Here is an 18232-nt window from a genome sequence, read left to right as displayed (position 1 = left end):
ATTTACTTTTATGTTGTATCTACAACTCCTGTCCTCCTTCTATATGTATCTTTCGATTGTAAGCCCTCCAAGACAGGATTGTTCCTTTTGTGTGTTTGTACAGCAACTTGAACAATGGGGCCCTGGGCCTTTGCATACTATAAATATAAGTATTTAGTCCTACTACTACTACTTCTACTATTAGTAATGTGATCATGCAACAACCCAGTGGCAGCTACAGCAATTCTTTCAGAATACATCTCTTTTTGATATAAACTCTTGATGTATTTTCAATGCTGCTCAATGCTGTAAGTGTATTTTCTTTCAGGGAAAACTAATTGCACTGTCTCCTTCTGATTTTCATGTTCTCTCTTCTTTCCCTCTGTTATTTATCCCTGACCTTCCCAGCACTTGCTTCATACAGCCTGATTCTCCTCCATCTCCTGTACGTTTCTGTGTCCTCTTTCATGTCTCTCTCTCTCCCCCACTCCTCTGAACATGTTGGCCTGCAGACTACTTTCCTTCTCTTCTCTCCTCATGTTCTTCTGCTGTGTTGTCCTCTACACATTCTGCCCAGCTGAATGCTCAGTGATAGGTTTTCCTAGGTATATGAGCTGTATGAATTAATATTGTTTTGGGCAATGTTTAATCAAGTGAGACCTGCACTAAGGACTGTCTTAAATAAGTAACTCCCTGCATTAGGGACCACTTCAAAGTAATATTATTCAGTTTCCAGTACAATTTTGGTTGACCTTTATTCAAAGACAGATTCTGCTAGGCAACCAATATTTGCTGGTATCCTAGAAAATCAATTGAGACAAGTTTTATTGTATTGGCTTTTAAAGGGTAACTGTAGGATGGCCTTAAATAACTTACCCTGGCAGAGATTAGTTTAGAATTTTGAGAAGTTTGATTCAATATTCCCCTTAGAAGTATTTCAATATTTTGAAAATGTTATTAGTTCTTAATGTCTGTTTATTAAAGAAAATTTAAGATCTCAAAATTTAAAAAATGACTTTAGCTAATTTAATTTGTATTAAGTACTTCAGCAATACTTAACAAGATCCTCAGCACAAAGATATTAGATATTTTTGTTGATAAGAAAATGTAGATTCTTGTCATTTTGATGGCAATGCTAGTTAAATGCAAATGTATCACACACACCAACAAAATCTTATCTAAAAATAATTATAAAATCTAAATATTCAACATTGTTTAGAAATTCTTTGCAATTTTATCAGTCCAAGATCATATAAGTAGTGGGTCGTTAGTGAGCTTAAAGAGTATTTTGAAGTATCCCATTTGTTTGAAAAAAGTAGCTTGGTTCCCACAGGCTATTGGTGTAATAGAAAAAAATCATTTCAATATGTCTTTGTGTTATTATACATATATAAAGAAAAAGAGAGTCTGTATTTAGGGAAAACAACAAAAATTGTAAGGAATGTATTCAAATGATATTGATAAACAAGGATTTTCTTTTGCTTTCTAAGTCCTATATATAAATGGCCCAATATACTTGATGTGATTATTTCAGTTGTCATTGATACTTTGTTTCACAATCATCACACTTATGGCTTCCTCCCCTGCCCCTCCCCCCAATTTTTTTTATTCCATTTATTGTTCATCTTGGTTTAGTTAGATAGTGGCGCTTGTTTCTCAACATCCTGTGTCAATGCTACGGAAGTGCACTTTCCCTTTGAGAATACCTTCAAAGCAATTCCTGTGTTAGTTTTATGTTTTTCATAGATTTGCTTTATTATAACATTTTTCTGAATTTCTAGGACTTTAACAGTCTAAGGGCTTGTCTACATGGCCCCACAGTGCAGAATAGAGGCATGTGAATTGCAGTGTGCACGCGCTAAAGGATTGCACTGTGACTGCCCTATGTAGACCCTGCTAGCAGAAAATAAAAGGGTACCTAGTTCACATTACTGTAGTCCTGTTTCATACAGGACTACATTAATGTACATTAGGAAAGATTGATTTCTCGGTAGCATGTCAAGATGGGGAAATCACAGTGCAATGCTTTAGCTTGTGCTGCAGCTCATCTACCTGTAGTCTGCACTCTGTGGAGGCCAATATGCTTTAGTACTTTAATTGGTTCTTTCTTTTTCACTTTGAATGATGGGAGATCTCTCGTGGAAGCTGTTTAACATTTTAAGTAAAACTGGCAGCACATCCACCGTTCTGTGATAGGGTGGGATTTTTGTGCCAGCATAAATGTTCTGCTTCTTCCATACACAATATGTACATGACCAAATGTAGAGCTAGCGTTATATATGCACGACTTACAAAAGCCATCTATTGAACACATTACAGCGGAGAACAGTTCCAGTGAACTGCAAGTAAATGTTGTCGCTTCATTTAGCACTAGGCCATTAATCCTAATGTTTGCTCATTGTACATTTAGGTGCAGGCTGAGATAGATGGCAGTGTTTGAAATGCTAGTTCTCAAACCTAAGTTTGCAGAGGAAATAGAATGAGATTTCACTATCAGCAGGCCTTCTTCAGAATGAGATACAAATGCACAGTCCTCCACACATACTAGCCCTCCAATTGTCTGATCTCTCTGAGGGGTGCTTGTCAGGAATCTGCTGGGTTGTGTGTGGGGGGTGGGGGAGAGGGAAGGGAGGGTCTGTGTGATGATTTTCCTTCCTGATCTTGGAGCTGTCTGGGCCCTGGGACAGATCCCAACATAAATTAGAACAGCCTAAGGGCTGCTATAAAATTCATTGGCTATTGGTATGGCAATAGCATCAGTGGCTCACCGGGATTCCACGACCATGTCTCCTTTTCTTATTCATGAATCCTGTGCTGGTGGCCAGGATTGGTAAGTGGTGTAGGAGCTACTATGTCAGCTCTATGCCACCTAAGTCTTCACTTATGCACTGGCCAGTTAAGCTAGACAATCTTATCATACAAGTGAATCAAGATCTAGCCCTCTAGTAAGAGTTCTGTCTCCTTTTGTTTGTGCATTTCAACGTGATAATACTCTGCATGGAGAGCACATAATAAGATAATTCTATTGACACGAATGAAAAGTCTAAATAGTGATGAGATGAGCGCTCCTCTTTAACACCATTCAGATTGTCAAAAGAATTGGAGAATAATCCCTCTGTACAGTCTTCTCCAATGCTGCCATTATGCAGCTGTTGGATAATGGTGGCTATTTTATCCAGGCATCCAAATTTTCTCAGGACCCAAGTCCTTCCCAATACAAGGCCAGCTAACTATCTCAAAAGCTTTCATCAGGTCAAACAGACAATAGAAAGGTCTATATTTTGTTCAATGTATTTTTTATGTAATTGTTGAGCAGAAAAGTTCATACCAGAAGCGTATCATTGTGATTAAAAAAATCACTTCAACCCAGGTTCTCTCCTCATTTACATCCATGAGCCTCAACTGAAGTGGAGAAACTGATTTTGGCCCAGTGATTTCTGCTCACATTATAGCACTGTTTCTTAATGATCTTTTTGCTCAGTAACTACAGTAAATGCTAATAGAACATGATAGAGACCTTTACAGGAACTCTTACTGATCTTACACAAAACTTGGGGATACCCCCTGTAAATGTTAAGTTACTGGAAAATAAATCAAAAGGCAAAGTGCATTATTACCCCCAACATTTTTAAAATAACATTTAATAAAATAAACAATCACTTCATCTGCAAAAATGTATAAGTCCTTAATGATTGTTGTTTAAATCATTTTTGAAAAATTAAATAAAGGATCCATAATTAAGCAGACAGCTGCAACATTACATAGCAAAATTAATTAGAATTGTTAATCTTTGAAAAAAATTAAAATGAATACAATAAATACGTTGAAGGTATTCTCAAAGGGAAATTGACACAGGATGTTGAGAAACTAGAGCTATCCAGCTAAACAATGATGAAGAGTAAATGTAGGAGTAAAAGTGCTTGGGAGAAAAGGATCAGAGAGAAGAACTCTTCCCAATAGTTTCTAACAAGGGAAGTGTTGCCCAGCAGGTGAATTACTACAGTCTGGAGCGTTTCATTGTCTATTAGAATGACATTTTTGTTAACGATAGGTTGATTTAATCTAAGTGATAATTGGTTTAATGTGAGCTGTTTTATAGGAGAAAAATGACACTGTCACTTGAGATCTCCTCCTTCTTCTCATACCTTGCTCTCATGTGAAGGACAGGGACCCAAGTCTGGACCTTTATCAGGTGTATCACAAAATGTAGAGTTTGATATGGATTGCAATCTGTTTAGGGAGGGACTGTATTTTCCTTTTTGTTTATTCAGACTCAACCACACTGGGGGTGCTCAATAAATTATTATTATATTTACAGCATGCACAGATGTTGCCCTGGAAATTATTAAGGAAAAAAATATAAAATGAGCACATTTCCCCAGCTTCCCATAATGTTTCACTGTTGCAAAAGGGGTTTTCATTTTAAGCCCATCCTATCTCAGTCATTCTTCTGCAGAGCAGCACTTCCTTTGTCACAAAGATATGTCAGCACAAGGGACATTTTCAGCACATTTTCACAATAATGATGATGTTAATGGAGCGACCCCAGTCATGTAATTATTATATTGGTGACAACTATTTTCAAAGTTCAGGGTTTCATGTTTCATTCATATAGTCTTAATAGGTAAATTAATCCCTGGCAACATGGCTAACATAAGGCCTGGGTACCACTTAAATTCTCAACTAGTATGTAAATGGGTAATTAAATGGTGTATAGGCCTTGTACTGGACTGCTGCATGGGTTGATTTTATTCATATAGTGGATAACTAAATGTTGATGATCTCTGTTACATCTAAGCATTACTATTTTCCTTTACGTTTATTTTTCTCTTTCTTTATACTAAGTATGCTGTGTTTCTTTCCTAAAGATACAATTGCTAAAAATATCATTAACAGAGCACCAGAATGGGAAAAAAGCAATTGTACAATCCTTATTCACATTAAAGAATACTTATGTAGGCAAACAACCCTGTTAACTTTGAGTGGGACTAATCACACAGTTTGGGTTGCCATGTAGGACCTCGGAGCTTGAACCTTTATCAGATGTGTGTCTGAATTCTATTGAGTTCAGTGGGACTAATTGTGTGAATAAGTAAGTAAGCTCAGTGTGACTGTCAGGGTTTCAGAATCATGTCACAATTAATGTTTTATTTATTATCTGATTCCTGTTTTACATTGTAAATAAATTCTCATTACAGTAGCTTCAGCCCTACTCTGTAGGAAAAGGACAGAATTAATTTGTGTAAAGGCAGAAATGTGGCTTTGGAATAGTAACAGAAGAAATCTGAAAGGAAACCTACCAGGCATCCTCTTCGCAGGATCTTCAAAAAGAGCACACAGTAGATTATGGACTGGCACAGAAGACTTTTTGAAAGAAAAGTATACTTTGTAAAATTGCTTGTATTGATTTAAAGCTTCCTTTTTATGTTAGCTGGCAGAAGTAGTAGCATCACAACAACAACGTTGTGAAGTGGAAAATATAAAACAAAGTACGGCTAAGTAAAAAAATAATTTGTGAAACAAAATCTAAAAGAATCTTGCTCCGAGAAGAGAGTTTGATTTTAAGTCTAAATAGTCCATTCCCTGACAATACTGACGTATTTCTGACCTACAGTGCTCTATGAAAAATACATATTTCTGTTTCTAGAAGGGGCAAATCAGAACAAAAGATCTGATATCTCATTTTGTAGTGCTTATTCTGCTTAATCTTCCCCCCTCTTATCAATGGCACCCCATATGGCAGTAATTAACCAACGGCTACAATGTCCAGTCACAGAGGACCAAAAGCTTTGCTTTCTTTTTTATTTAAAGTACAAAGAACATGCGGACAATGCTAATAGCTTTAACTATTCCCAATTGGAGGGCTTAAAATTTGCATTTACTTTAAATCCTGGGTGATCTAGTTCCAGGTTGAGGCTCCGGTGAAAGAGGGAGAAATAATATGGTAGTAACCCTTAACAGCATTTATGGAATACAGTTTCTGGCTAGGCACCTGTAAATAGTCACAAATCTAATTTTCTGACAGAATGAGCATGATTTTTTCTTAATTTGTCAATTACTGCCGGAATAGCTCACTGTTTTTAACATTATAAAGAAGACTGGAAGTCATCAAGTCAGAGTACTCCATTGAATCAGGCAGTAACAACTCCTCCAATTGATTTTGTCATTTGTTGACCACTTTAGGTTTTCTAATCTTCTGATTTGTGATCCCTGAGCGGCCTTTTCCAGGTTGCAAATAGGAAACTCTGCAAAGCTGTACGTGTATTTATTTTTGACCAATTAGCTTTCCAACAATCAATATATTTTTCATGGAAAGATGTTAAATGGTTAGCTTGTCATAGTCTGGATATTAAGCTATTAAATTCAGGGAGGGCAGAGTGCGCTTTTGAAGTGCTAAATGTGTGTGAACAATCTTAGGCACATACGTGTTTGCAATACATATACACCATAGGGGAGATTTTCAAAAGCACAAAAAGGAGTTGGCATCTATCTTCCACTGATGTCTAATGAGGCTTGTGAACCTACATGTGTTTTGTGACTTTAAAAATTTCCCTCCATACCTTTGAAATAAAGCAAAAGATGTTGAATACAACTGCAGAAGTTTTCTAGGTCTTTAAATGCAAGAGAAAAAAGGAAGAAGCTAGAACATTATACAAGATGAGATGTGAAATGAAGTCATACAGGATGACAGAACTGCTCAAGCATTAAATAATTACTTTCTCAATGCATTTACATGTAGCATGGCACAGCACCTGAAGAATGCCTTCTCACGAGCAGTGAACTGAAAAAGTTTGATCCAGAGCCGTATGTTAATGAATAGTGATATTCAGTGGCCCAGATGCAATGGCAGGTATACTTAATGTAGGGAGTCTTCCAAATAGATTATTATTATTTTATTTTTTTGAAAAATAAAATGGTGTCATGACTCCACTAATCAGAAAATTTATATCAATAAAAATAATTCTGGTGGCATAGTAAAAATGGCTGATGGGTAAGTCAGATGAGGTGAAATTCAAAAGTAAAAGAAGCAGTGAGAGGAAAAAAGGCATCCTTTAAAAAGTGGAAGATAAATCCTAATGAGGAAAATAGAAAAGAGCATACACTTTGGCAAATGAAGTGTAAAAATATAATTAGAGAGGCCAAAAAAAATTTGAAGAACAACTAGCCAAAGACTCCAAAAGTAATAGCAAAAAATTTTTTAAGTACATCAGAAGCAGAAAGCCTGTCCCCAGTGGGGACACTGGACTATCGAGATGCTAAAGGAGCACTCAAAGACAATAAGGCCATTGTGGAGAAATGAATTCTTTGCATTGGTCTTCACTGTTGAGGATGTGAGGGAGATTCCCAAACCTGAGCCATTCTTTTTGGGTGACAGATCTGAGGAAATGTCCCAAATTGAGGTGTCATTAGAGGAGGTTTTGGGAAAAATTGATAAACTAAACAGTAATAAGTCTCCAGGACCTGAGGGTATTCACCCAAGGGTTCTGAAGGAACTCAAATGTGAAATTGCAGGACTACTAACTGTCATCTGTAACCTATCATTTAAATCAGCTTCTGTACCAAATGACTCGAGGATAGTTAATGTGACGCCAATTTTTAAAAAGGGCTCCAGAGGTGACCTGGCAACTGCAGGGCAGTAAGCCTCACATCAGTACTGGGAAAACTGGTTGAAACTATAATAAAGAACAAAATTGTCAGACACATAGATGAACATAATTTGTTGGGAAATAGACAACATGGTTTTTGTAAAGGGAAATCCTGCCTCACCAATCTATTAGAATTCTTTGAGGGGGTCAACAAGCATGCGGGCAAAGGAGATTCAGTGGATATAGTGTATTTAGATTTTCAAAAAGTCTTTGACAACTTCCCTCACCAAAGGTTCTTAAGCAAAATAAGCAGTCATGGGAATAAGAGGGAAGGTCCTCTCATGGATTGGTAACTGGTTAAAAGATTGGAAACAAAGGGTAGGAATAAATGGTCAGTTTTCAGAATGGAGAGGTAAATAGCGGTGTCCCCCAGGGATCTGTACTGTGCCCAATCATATTTAACATATTCATAAGCGATCTGGAAAAAGGGGTAAACAGTGAGGTGGCAAAATTTGCAGATGATACAAAACTACTCATGATAGTTAAGTTCTGCAAAGACTTAACTGCAGACTGCGAAGAGCTACAAAAGGATCTTACAAAACTGGGTGACTGGGCAACAAAATGGCAGATGAAATTTAATGTTGATAAATGCAAAGTAATGCACATTGGAAAACATAATCCTAACTATACATATACAATTATGGGGTCCAAATTCGCTGTTACCACTCAAGAAAGAGATCCTGGAGTTATTGTGGATAGTTCTCTGAAATCATCCACTCAATGTGCAGCGGCAGTCAAAGGAGCGAACAGAATATTGGGAATCATTAAGAAAGGGTTAGATAATAAGACAGAACATATCATATTGCCTCTATATAAATCCACGGTATGCCCACACCATGAATACAGCATGCAGATGTGGTTGCCCCATCTCAAAAAAGATATATTGGAATTGGAAAAGGTTCAGAAAAGGGCAACAAAAATGATTAGGGGTATAGAATGTCTTCCATATCAGAAGAGATTAATAAGACTGGGACTTTTCAGCTTGGAAAAGAGGCGCCTAAGGAGGGATATGATAGAGGTCTATTAAATCATGAGTGGTATAGAGAAAGTAAATAAGGAAGTGTTATTTACTCCTTCTCATAATACAAGAACAAGGGACCACCAAATGAAATTAGTAGGTAGCAGGTTTAAAACAAACACAAGAAAGTATTTTTTCACACAACACACTGTCAACCTCTGGAACTCCTTGACAGAGGGTGTTGTGAAGGTCAATACTATAATGGGGTTCAAAAGGGAGCTAGATAGATTCATGAAAGATAGGTCCATCAATGGCTATTAGCCAGGATGGGCAGGAATGATGTCCCTAGCCTCTATTTGCCAGAAGCTGGGATTGGGTGACAGGGCATGGATCACTTGATGATAACCTGTCTGTTCATTCCCTTTGGGGCACCTCCCATTGACCACTGTCAGAGGACAGGATACTGGGCTTGATGGACCTTAGGTCTGACCCAGTATGGCCGTTCTTATGTTCATCCCAGTTCAAAAGATCTGCACATGTCCTGTGTACCATATAAATCCCATATAAGCCCTATTTTGAGGTCTTAAATGGTACATAGGACCAATGTGGGTGAATTTCACCTAGAGAACAGCTATTTATATCTGAGCAAGCTATATAATTCCTAATATAATAGTGTTTTCTGGCACCTTTTATACACTTCATTTTGAATATCACAGCTAGATGACAGAAACATATGAGTAGATTGTTTTTTGGGACAGGAATTTTCATTTTCTGTGTTTGTATGGCACCTACCACAATGGGGTCCTGATCCATGATGGGCGCTCCTTGGCACTATGATGCTACTGCTATTACTGATGACAGTAAATGGGTATATTTCACCATTTTTAAAAACTATGGTCATTTCCCTTAATTGTGTGCCACATCAATGTTAAGTATGCATTGTTATATGTTCTAACTGAATCTAGGCTGTCTCACTGTTAATTATCAGTCTAACTTTAACATGTATTTTAAGAAATAAAATCAGGCCAATAATGTGAGTGGACATCCACATTCCACCAAATTAGGTCATCTTAAGTAAAATTAATCGAACCAGAGTAGCTCGTGTAGCTTGTTCCCCAGAGACTTAAGATCTGGTGAACAGGTTTCTCTATGCTTGCATGAAAAAGCTTGCAGCATTGATGTCTTTAATCAGGCTTTCAGGATTCAAAGTAAGCTTTAAATCTGCCAATACTTATTAATGTATACTTGGAGTATGTGGTGTTGTCAACGTGTATCTAGTCAGGGGATGGGAGTGGGGAGTAGAAGAAGATGGACTAACTTTGCAAATCAAGAACTAAAACATTAGGCCAGATCCACAGCTAGAATAAATTGATGTAGCTCTATTGGCTTCAATCAAACTAAGATGATTTGCATCAGCTGAGGATGTGATCCATTGTATTTAGATGAAAGTTGGCTTGTTTTTACCAAAGATGCTGAGATCACACCATGACTGGGAGAATGATCTGTGCTCGGAAACTCTGTTCACATTGTGGATTTAAGTACATAACTTTAGCCTAGTTTCTCCATAAAGTCACAAGCTTCATCGACCCTTCTGAAATGTGAGAAACGAGCTCACTTAAGGCCTATTTTGCATTTGCCTTTCTATAAAGCATAAGGCATTGGTCATTGCTGTATGCAGGATGCCATACAAGTTGAACAATGGTTAGATCTGTTACAGTAAGTCTTTTGCTTTTATGTTATTTTCCCATTTAATTATTTTCTGTACCTTTATTGTAGATATATGACTAAAGGAAAGTGACAGAGATGTTTTAGTGGTTATTAGAGGTTGCCAGCCTATTATTATTTACAAATAACATCTGTTAAAAATTCTAGATTTGTGTGGTTAGACGCATTTGTGAACTGATCCTGATTTTATTCAAATTTATAAACTTCATTGCTGAATAATTTGGATCAATAATGTTCAGACTGCAGATCATCCACTAGTTGCTCACATTGAAATTGTTTGCTTAGTCTTATGTGGTTGTTTACTCTAAAATGCATGATATTATTTGTGCTCCCTGGTCAGATGTCTGAAGTATTCTGAACAGGAGCATAGCAAATAGTGACTAACAAATAACATCCTTCCAGTGAAACAATTGTTTTGTGCTGGAATTTGTGACACAGTGAGGACTACAATATTTTCATGCATACATAGGCAGTTGTCCAAATGCATAAAAATAATCAATTTTATCCTGTGAGTTCTAACAAATCAAATTCCCTGGCTAATATTTTCCAAATTATGAATGATCTTGGATCATTTAGTTTTTGGGTACCCAGGTCCAGCATCTTAAAAGGCCCTGATTTCCAGAAGGTAGAGGCTGTATACTTCGTGAAAATTGGGCCTGTTTTTGGTCTCTCAATTTGAACACCAAAAACAAAGGCACCCAAAATCAATAGTCATTCTTCAGACCAATGATTAGTGGTTTTATTGTTGAAAATATCTGTGTTTTACATTTTTGCTCTGAGTAGCAATGGTTATTACAAAATTTCTGGGACTTGAAGAAATTTTGGAGAATGAAGGGTTTTTAATTTAAAGAGTCATTATTATGTTGATGGCACAAGATAAAAAAAGAAAAGAAAAAAGGAACATAATCAAAAGGAAACTAAAACTTTTTGCTTAGATGGGAAGCACTGATTTTCAAGATTTTGTCTTACAGAGCCTATGTGGAAATAGGCAAAAATTAACAAAATTCCTATGTATTTGTATATTCCAATTTGCCTATGTAAATTACAGTCCAATTGTGGTCTTGCTTCAGACACCTCTCCATGCATTTGGATGTAATTTCAGCCACTGTGTCAAATCATTATGAGTTTATTATTCACCTGTCTTAATAACACCATAAATTAATTAATTTGGTGTTTTTGAGGATGTGCACTGTATTATACCTGGTTTCAATAGCTGATGGACAGTGAACAAAATCTCGTATTTTGTTACAAAATCTAGACATATTATTTGATCTCAAATAACAATGTAACAGATTGAACATTCTTTATGAATTATCATTTAAGAGTGGGAAACACATGGAAATTCAAATAAAGAGGAATGAAAAACTTTTGGCACTAATAGTGATCTTTTAGATTTAGTGCAGTTGATATTTATTATGATCCAAAATGTGGCATTCAAAGGTACAGATATACAGCCTAAGTTCTGAGTGGCCAGAGAGGGGAGGCCTCTGAGTTAGGTCACACTGGATGTCTGCATTGGTGAAGGGCTGATTATACCTGTGGTTCAATTGTAGCAAGAGGTATCCTTCCCCTTGCTACCCCCCCAGGCTTCTAGAAGTATTATGCCTCTGAAAGGCACAATACCTTTGGCAATCAGTGAATGTGCTTCTTCCCAATCCCAGTGCAGGCACAACTGAGAGCTTAATTTTCAAACAGGCTATGCCAGGCTTAATCTTGCAAATGGTTGCTTATGTAAATAGTTTTAGCTCATGAGAGTATTTCTGTTGACTTCAAAGAGGCTGTTCATGTGAGGAAGAATTTGCAGGAATTGCCCCTATCTTTTTTTTTAAAAAAGAAATGCGAACACACGCTTAATTGAAAGAATTGGAAGAATTAAAGAAAATGGACACAAGCACTATAAATGTCTTTTTTCTAAAGAGATCTTACAGCCAAAATGGTAGAGATATAAGCATTACTTATAGTCTTTAAAAGTATGTAAATTCTCAAACTCAGTCTTAATGATTATTGGGATTGTAGCAAGATTTAAATGCACCACATCACCTACCCCAATTTAAAATACTGGCTTTATAATTCAAGATGCCTACAATGGATTTTTTTCAGATATTTTGGAATTAAAAGCATTTAGACATGTTAATTTTGTTTCTTTCTCATCACATGATTTTGCATAGTTTTTAAACCTTCCAAGCATCACTAAGGCTATTCCACTGTGAATGAAATTAATTGCACAGCAAATCATCATAGCTGCCATGGTGAGATGCTAATAACCACAAACACTTTGTATAGTGTACAACTAGTTATTTAGCAACATTGTATATAATCAAATTACTGTTACATTTTATAGTGTACTTAGTGCTGGTGAGTGGTGCCTTCCTGACTGCTCTAGAGAGTAAAGTACTTTACTTATTCACCCCACAGATATAGCAGGGGCAGCACAGTGAAAGCCTCCCCATCTTATCTGCCAGTGTGCTAAGCGCCTCAGCCCTGATTGTGTAGGGACATTTCTGGTGTGAAGAGAATAGTTCAGAATCCATAGCCCATTAGTCCTTGACCCTGCTCTGATTGTCAGCAACAGTACCATTTGTGGTGGTGGTTTAGGGCAGTAGGTACGAATCCACCAGGAACTGGACTGGGCAGAGGTGCTGGAACAATTTTTATAGTGGGGATGCTGATGATGGAAACCATGCATTCAGTGTTTTACTCCTGAGGACGTTCTGCGCCAAAAAATTACATTCTGCAATATTTTAAAATTCTGCAAAATTCTGCAAATTTTATTTGTGAAATACATGTGGAGGCTCCAGCATGGCATTGGGGAGCACAGGAAACTGGCTGCACAGAGGTGGAAGTTCACTGTGCAGCTCCCCATCCCGCCCAGGACATGGACACAGCGGTGAGGCTGCACCGAATCTTGACACAGTGCAAGGACTGGGCCTGGCCCAGAAACACTCCAGAGCCCCGCCCTCTCTACCAGATGCACCAGGTATGGGCAGGGAGGCTCAACCAGGCAGGATCCAAGTGTGGAGGGGCTTAGTGTGGGGGGACCCAGGTGTGGGTTGAGAGCGTTCTGTGTGGGGGGATCTGAGTGCGGGGGGAATCTAGATGCCCGGGGGCTTGTTGTGGGGTTCTTGGTGCAACGGTAATGGTGTAGGAGCAGGATTTTATAATGTCCTATGAGAATTAATGTATGATTTGATTTCATCCTGTCAGCCACCCTTTTTGAATAGCAGAAAGGAATGACAGACCAGAACAATCCTTATGACTGATTATGGTCACCTTTTTGTTTTAGGATAAGTTATAATGTCTACTATGGTTTCCTATACGTATTACAAATTAGGCACCCTAGTTAAATATACATTTCTTTGTTTTAAGGTTTTAATAAGTAAGAGACAGGATCTTGCATTGTATCTATGTTAAGGAGATTAGAGGAATGTTGAGGGCCTGAAGCCCCAATGTGAATTGTTTTAGTTATAAAATTTAGCAAGGCTTGATTTATAATGTTTTCTGCTGAATATACAATAGTGCTCTCTGTATACTTTTGAAGGTTTCTGTAAGAGATTGTTTGTGTGAATGAGGAATGCATGCATCAGGAAAAGATAAGGTGTGAAAGCCATCACAAATGTCCAGATAGTCAAGAAAAGTAAGAGATTTGGAAAGACCAGGAGACAATCAGAAAACATCCATTGTATCAGATGCAAAACATGTTAGCAGCATTGATGACCTCAAGGTGAGGCAAGCACCCCCGAAGGTCAGACAACAAATAGAAGATAATGATGGGAAGCCTGACAATAACCATCAAATGATAACACCACGTAAGAACTAATGATTACAGGATGACATTGCAAAATGCATGGACTCAAATGCGAATTTACAACTATAAAGCTGAGGTGTTTTGCCATGGAACTCTGGGTTCAGGTCTGCAAAGCCTCGGAGAATCGGCTCACGACCAACAAGAGCCCAGCTCCACACTCATGCTCAATCTAACTGGCCATTAGATTGACTTGAACTACAACAGACTGGTAACTATAAACATCACTGGCAGGACTCTGTGTGTATGTGTATGTGTATGTGTATGTGTATGTGTATGTGTGTGTGACTGAAAAGTATATGCTAACTGTTGTATTTTCAATAAATGCTGCATATTTGCCTTCCTCTATAAAGATCCCATGTGCTTTGTATGAGCATAACAATGGGACCCTGCAGGGGGGTCCAGGAGAAGGTGGTTGGGGCTCAGCAGTGGGGGTCTGAGTGTGGGGGGCTCAAAAGGGGGAGCCAGATGCTGGGGGAGTGTAGCTCAGTGGGGTTGGGATCCAGGTGCAGCTGGTTGGGTGTCAGTAGGCTGGGAATCCGGGTGCGGGTGACTCGTCAGGGTGGTCCAGGTTCAGGGGGAGTGGGGCTTGTTGAGGGGGGGGTTCTGGGTGAGGCTTGGTGGGAGGGTCTGGGCATAAGGGGGTCTGGATGCACAGGGGTTGGACGGATGGGGGAGCAGCCCCCTGTATGTGATCCCTCCCCCTGCAGTTGAGGAGCAATGGGTGCAGGAAGCGTTGGGGGTGGGGGAGTTTGCAGAGCATCCTACAGCTGGGGGAGAAATCTGGGGTGGGTCTGACACAGCCCCGGATGCCATGCAGCGGAAGAGGAGTCCCGTACTCCCCACCCCAGCCGGAACTAGCAACTGAGCCCAGTACAGTGTAGGAACCATCAGCTGGGTCTTCCCCAGTCCCAGCCTTGCCCCACAGTGATTTACCTCTCTGCCGGCTGCCCTGGGTACCCAAAACATACTGATGGGGAGGATTGCATGACTGCTTTTGTGGCTTCCCTTTGCTTCCCTGTCAGAAAGTCATTTTTTTGTGGGGAAACAAAGAAATCTCTGGGGAACATAAATTCTGTGCATGTGCAGTGGCACAGAATTCCCCCAGGAGTCGTGTTTGTTATTAGTACTTCAAGCGAGGGGGTGCAGCAGCACTCCCAGTTCCAGCACCACTGGGACTGGGACCCTAGTCTCAATTCACATAGGCTGCCAAACAGTCATCAGAAGTTCCCATTATTTATAAAATGTAGTACAGTATGTGATTATGCTTTAGAAATACACCCACAAGCAGAAATCTGATCACATTTCAGGGTAAATAGCAATGTGGAATATTTTCAGTTACTTTTCTTGGTGATCCTGTGATTCCTCTATGGAGCATCAGTTAATATGTCACAAATATCATAGTAGACAATATGGCTACATTATTATAGTAGAACTCTTATGTGTACAGTGACAAAGTTAATTCTAATCAATTTCTCCCATGAAAAAGTAATCAGTAATATGAAATTTATTTACATCTAGAATCCAAAAACCTGGAAGAGTAACATTAACAATCCTTGTTATGTATTTGCTCCATTCAGAGTTTAATGAATACTTTTCAGAAAAGGACTTTACTGAAATTCTTTATGAAGCAGAACCCAACTGTTGTTATTAGTAGAATAGCATGGAAATAATGCAAGAGAATAATGCCTGTTTATAATATACAGTATCTTCATAAAGTTACATTTATGAAGCAATAGTTCATAAGAACATAATAATGACCATTCAGAGTCAGACTAATTGTCCATCCATCCCGGTAGCCTGTCTTCCAACAGTGGCCAGTGCTAGATGCTTCATAGGGAATGAACAGAGGCGATTATTGAGTGATCCATTCCCTGTCATCCAGTCCCAGCTTCTGGCAGTCAGATTTTTAGGGATACTGGAGCATTTGGTCATGTCCCTGACTATCTTTGCTAATAGCTTGATCAATCAGGATTTAACGCCCCTCCCGCACCTCCCCACCCCGCCAAGCCTGTCAGATGAGAAAGAAGGTAAATAAAAATATGAATATATAATAGTAGAGATATGTTGAATTCAAATCCCAGCTCTGAATACCCCTGTTCTTTGGAGTAATTTTCAGGTGAGGCCCATCTATAATATGCCAACTCAATCATATTTTAAAACGAAAGTAAGATTTAGAAGACTTTCTATAGCATTGCTAGGTGTGCTTGAGATTCTCTTTGCTTTGAGTCTCATGTCCTTGGAAAACCCAAGCTTAGGAAAGAAAGAGTGATATTAGTATATCAACCAATAATTCATTATTTTCTGAAAACATGGTGGCTTATGTTTTATGAAATATTTAGCTTTTCTAAACTTGCTCCACTTAACAACTACTGTATAATATTCAACTACTTTTAAAAAATCTTCATTTTAAGTCAAGTGCATTTATATTGCATGTCTAAAAATACTTTTGTACTCACCTAGATGAGATGTTGGAGACAGGATCTGCACTTCTCTACTCTTTGCTTTGATTCTTTACCTGGTTACAAGGCTGCTGTATACTTTGTTTTTTTGGTTTGGGTCCAAATGTGCTCTTCTTGCCTAGGTCAGCTTTGCCTTCTTATAAACATCTAGTTCATTTAACCAGAGCTGAATCCATTCCATACCCAGGGTTGTTTAGATTTTTGTTTTTGTCTATGATTCACATTAAAGGAAATGTTCTGTTTGCCCAGACTGATCAAGTGAACCATGAGACCTTCACTGCCTTTGTTATGCCATTGAAAAGTAAAGTGGCACTAGATGCTCAGGACACAGTTAGCATCTTAGCAATGTGGAGCCACCTGCCATGTGGCATTCAAATACATTTTTGTCAAAACACTATGCAAATCTCCACGTTGCAGTTGCACTGCACAGATTGGGAAGAGCAAGGTCAACTTAGAAAACTATTTTTTTTTCTATAGGCATAATTTGCCTGTCTTCAGTATGTCACAAAGTACTTTTGCATAGGAAAATGAGCGCTTATTTTGGACTCAAGTAATGCATGTCCTTCAGGTAAAATGTTTTGAAAGCCAAATGAAAAGAACTCTGGTTTCAAGTAAAATATTTCAAAAAAATAGCATAGCATTTTCTCTCTGTGTATAAATAAAATAAACAGTTTCAATATACTTTTCTTCGAACACATTTTAAAAAAGAATTTGAAAAATTTCCCAGGAAAACATATGTCATTCAGAATTCTTATTGAGTTTCAACTATCAAAATGCTAGCACAGCTCATGCCTAGGATATATACCCTGTTATTTATATAGGATGTCATTTAACAATACATGCAATTTGCACAGAAACCTCAACACAATACAAATATTTAGGACCAGAACGTGCAGTTCTGAGCAAGATGAAAACTACACCAACCCAGGCGTAGCTGTAGGAAGCATTGTGCCCTAGAAACCTTGCTGAGCCACAATTCCTTCCCTGCTTCTCTCTTGCTCCAGGGGTAGTACCTTGCAGATGGTCTATACAGGCCAGGCTGTAGTAGCTAATATATGGGAGAGCAAAGCCAAGGTTCCACCCACTCCCTGCCCTTCCCCGTCCATGTGCTCCGGAGCCAAGGAACAGTGAGTATATAACTCCTGACTTCTCTTGTGGGCCCAGAACCAAGTAGTCTAAGCAGGGTGTGTGTGTGGTGAGGGAGGGTTCTTACTCATGTCCCTTTACATGTACACCTCAACCTCGATATAACACTGTCCTCGGGAGCCAAAAAATCTTACCGCGTTATAGGGGAAACTGCGTTATATCGAAATTGCTTTGATCCGCCGGAGTGCGCAGCCCCGCCCCCCCGGAGCACTGCTTTACCACGTTATATCAGAATTCGTGTTATATCGGGTTGCGTTATATCGGGGTAGAGGTGTATCTTTGAAAATAAACTGTAAAGGCTTTGTCTTTGGTGTGTTCTAATGTTGACCTGCTCACTCAAGTGAAAACTACAACCTGCCCTGTCTTCCCTAGAATTTTGCCTCATGTTAGTTAACTTGAATTAAGAACACATCTTTTTTCAGAGTGAAGTCAAGACAGACCATCATGAGATGCGTGATTTCTTTATTTTAGTTAAGGCATTTGGATAGTTTGGAGATATGAGAGGCAAAGAATC

Source organism: Malaclemys terrapin, chromosome 8 (genome assembly GCF_027887155.1).
Source record: "Malaclemys terrapin pileata isolate rMalTer1 chromosome 8, rMalTer1.hap1, whole genome shotgun sequence".
Classification (NCBI taxonomy): Eukaryota; Metazoa; Chordata; order Testudines; family Emydidae; genus Malaclemys; species Malaclemys terrapin.
The sequence above is the reverse complement of the archived record's forward strand: the minus strand, read 5'-3'. Positions refer to the sequence as shown.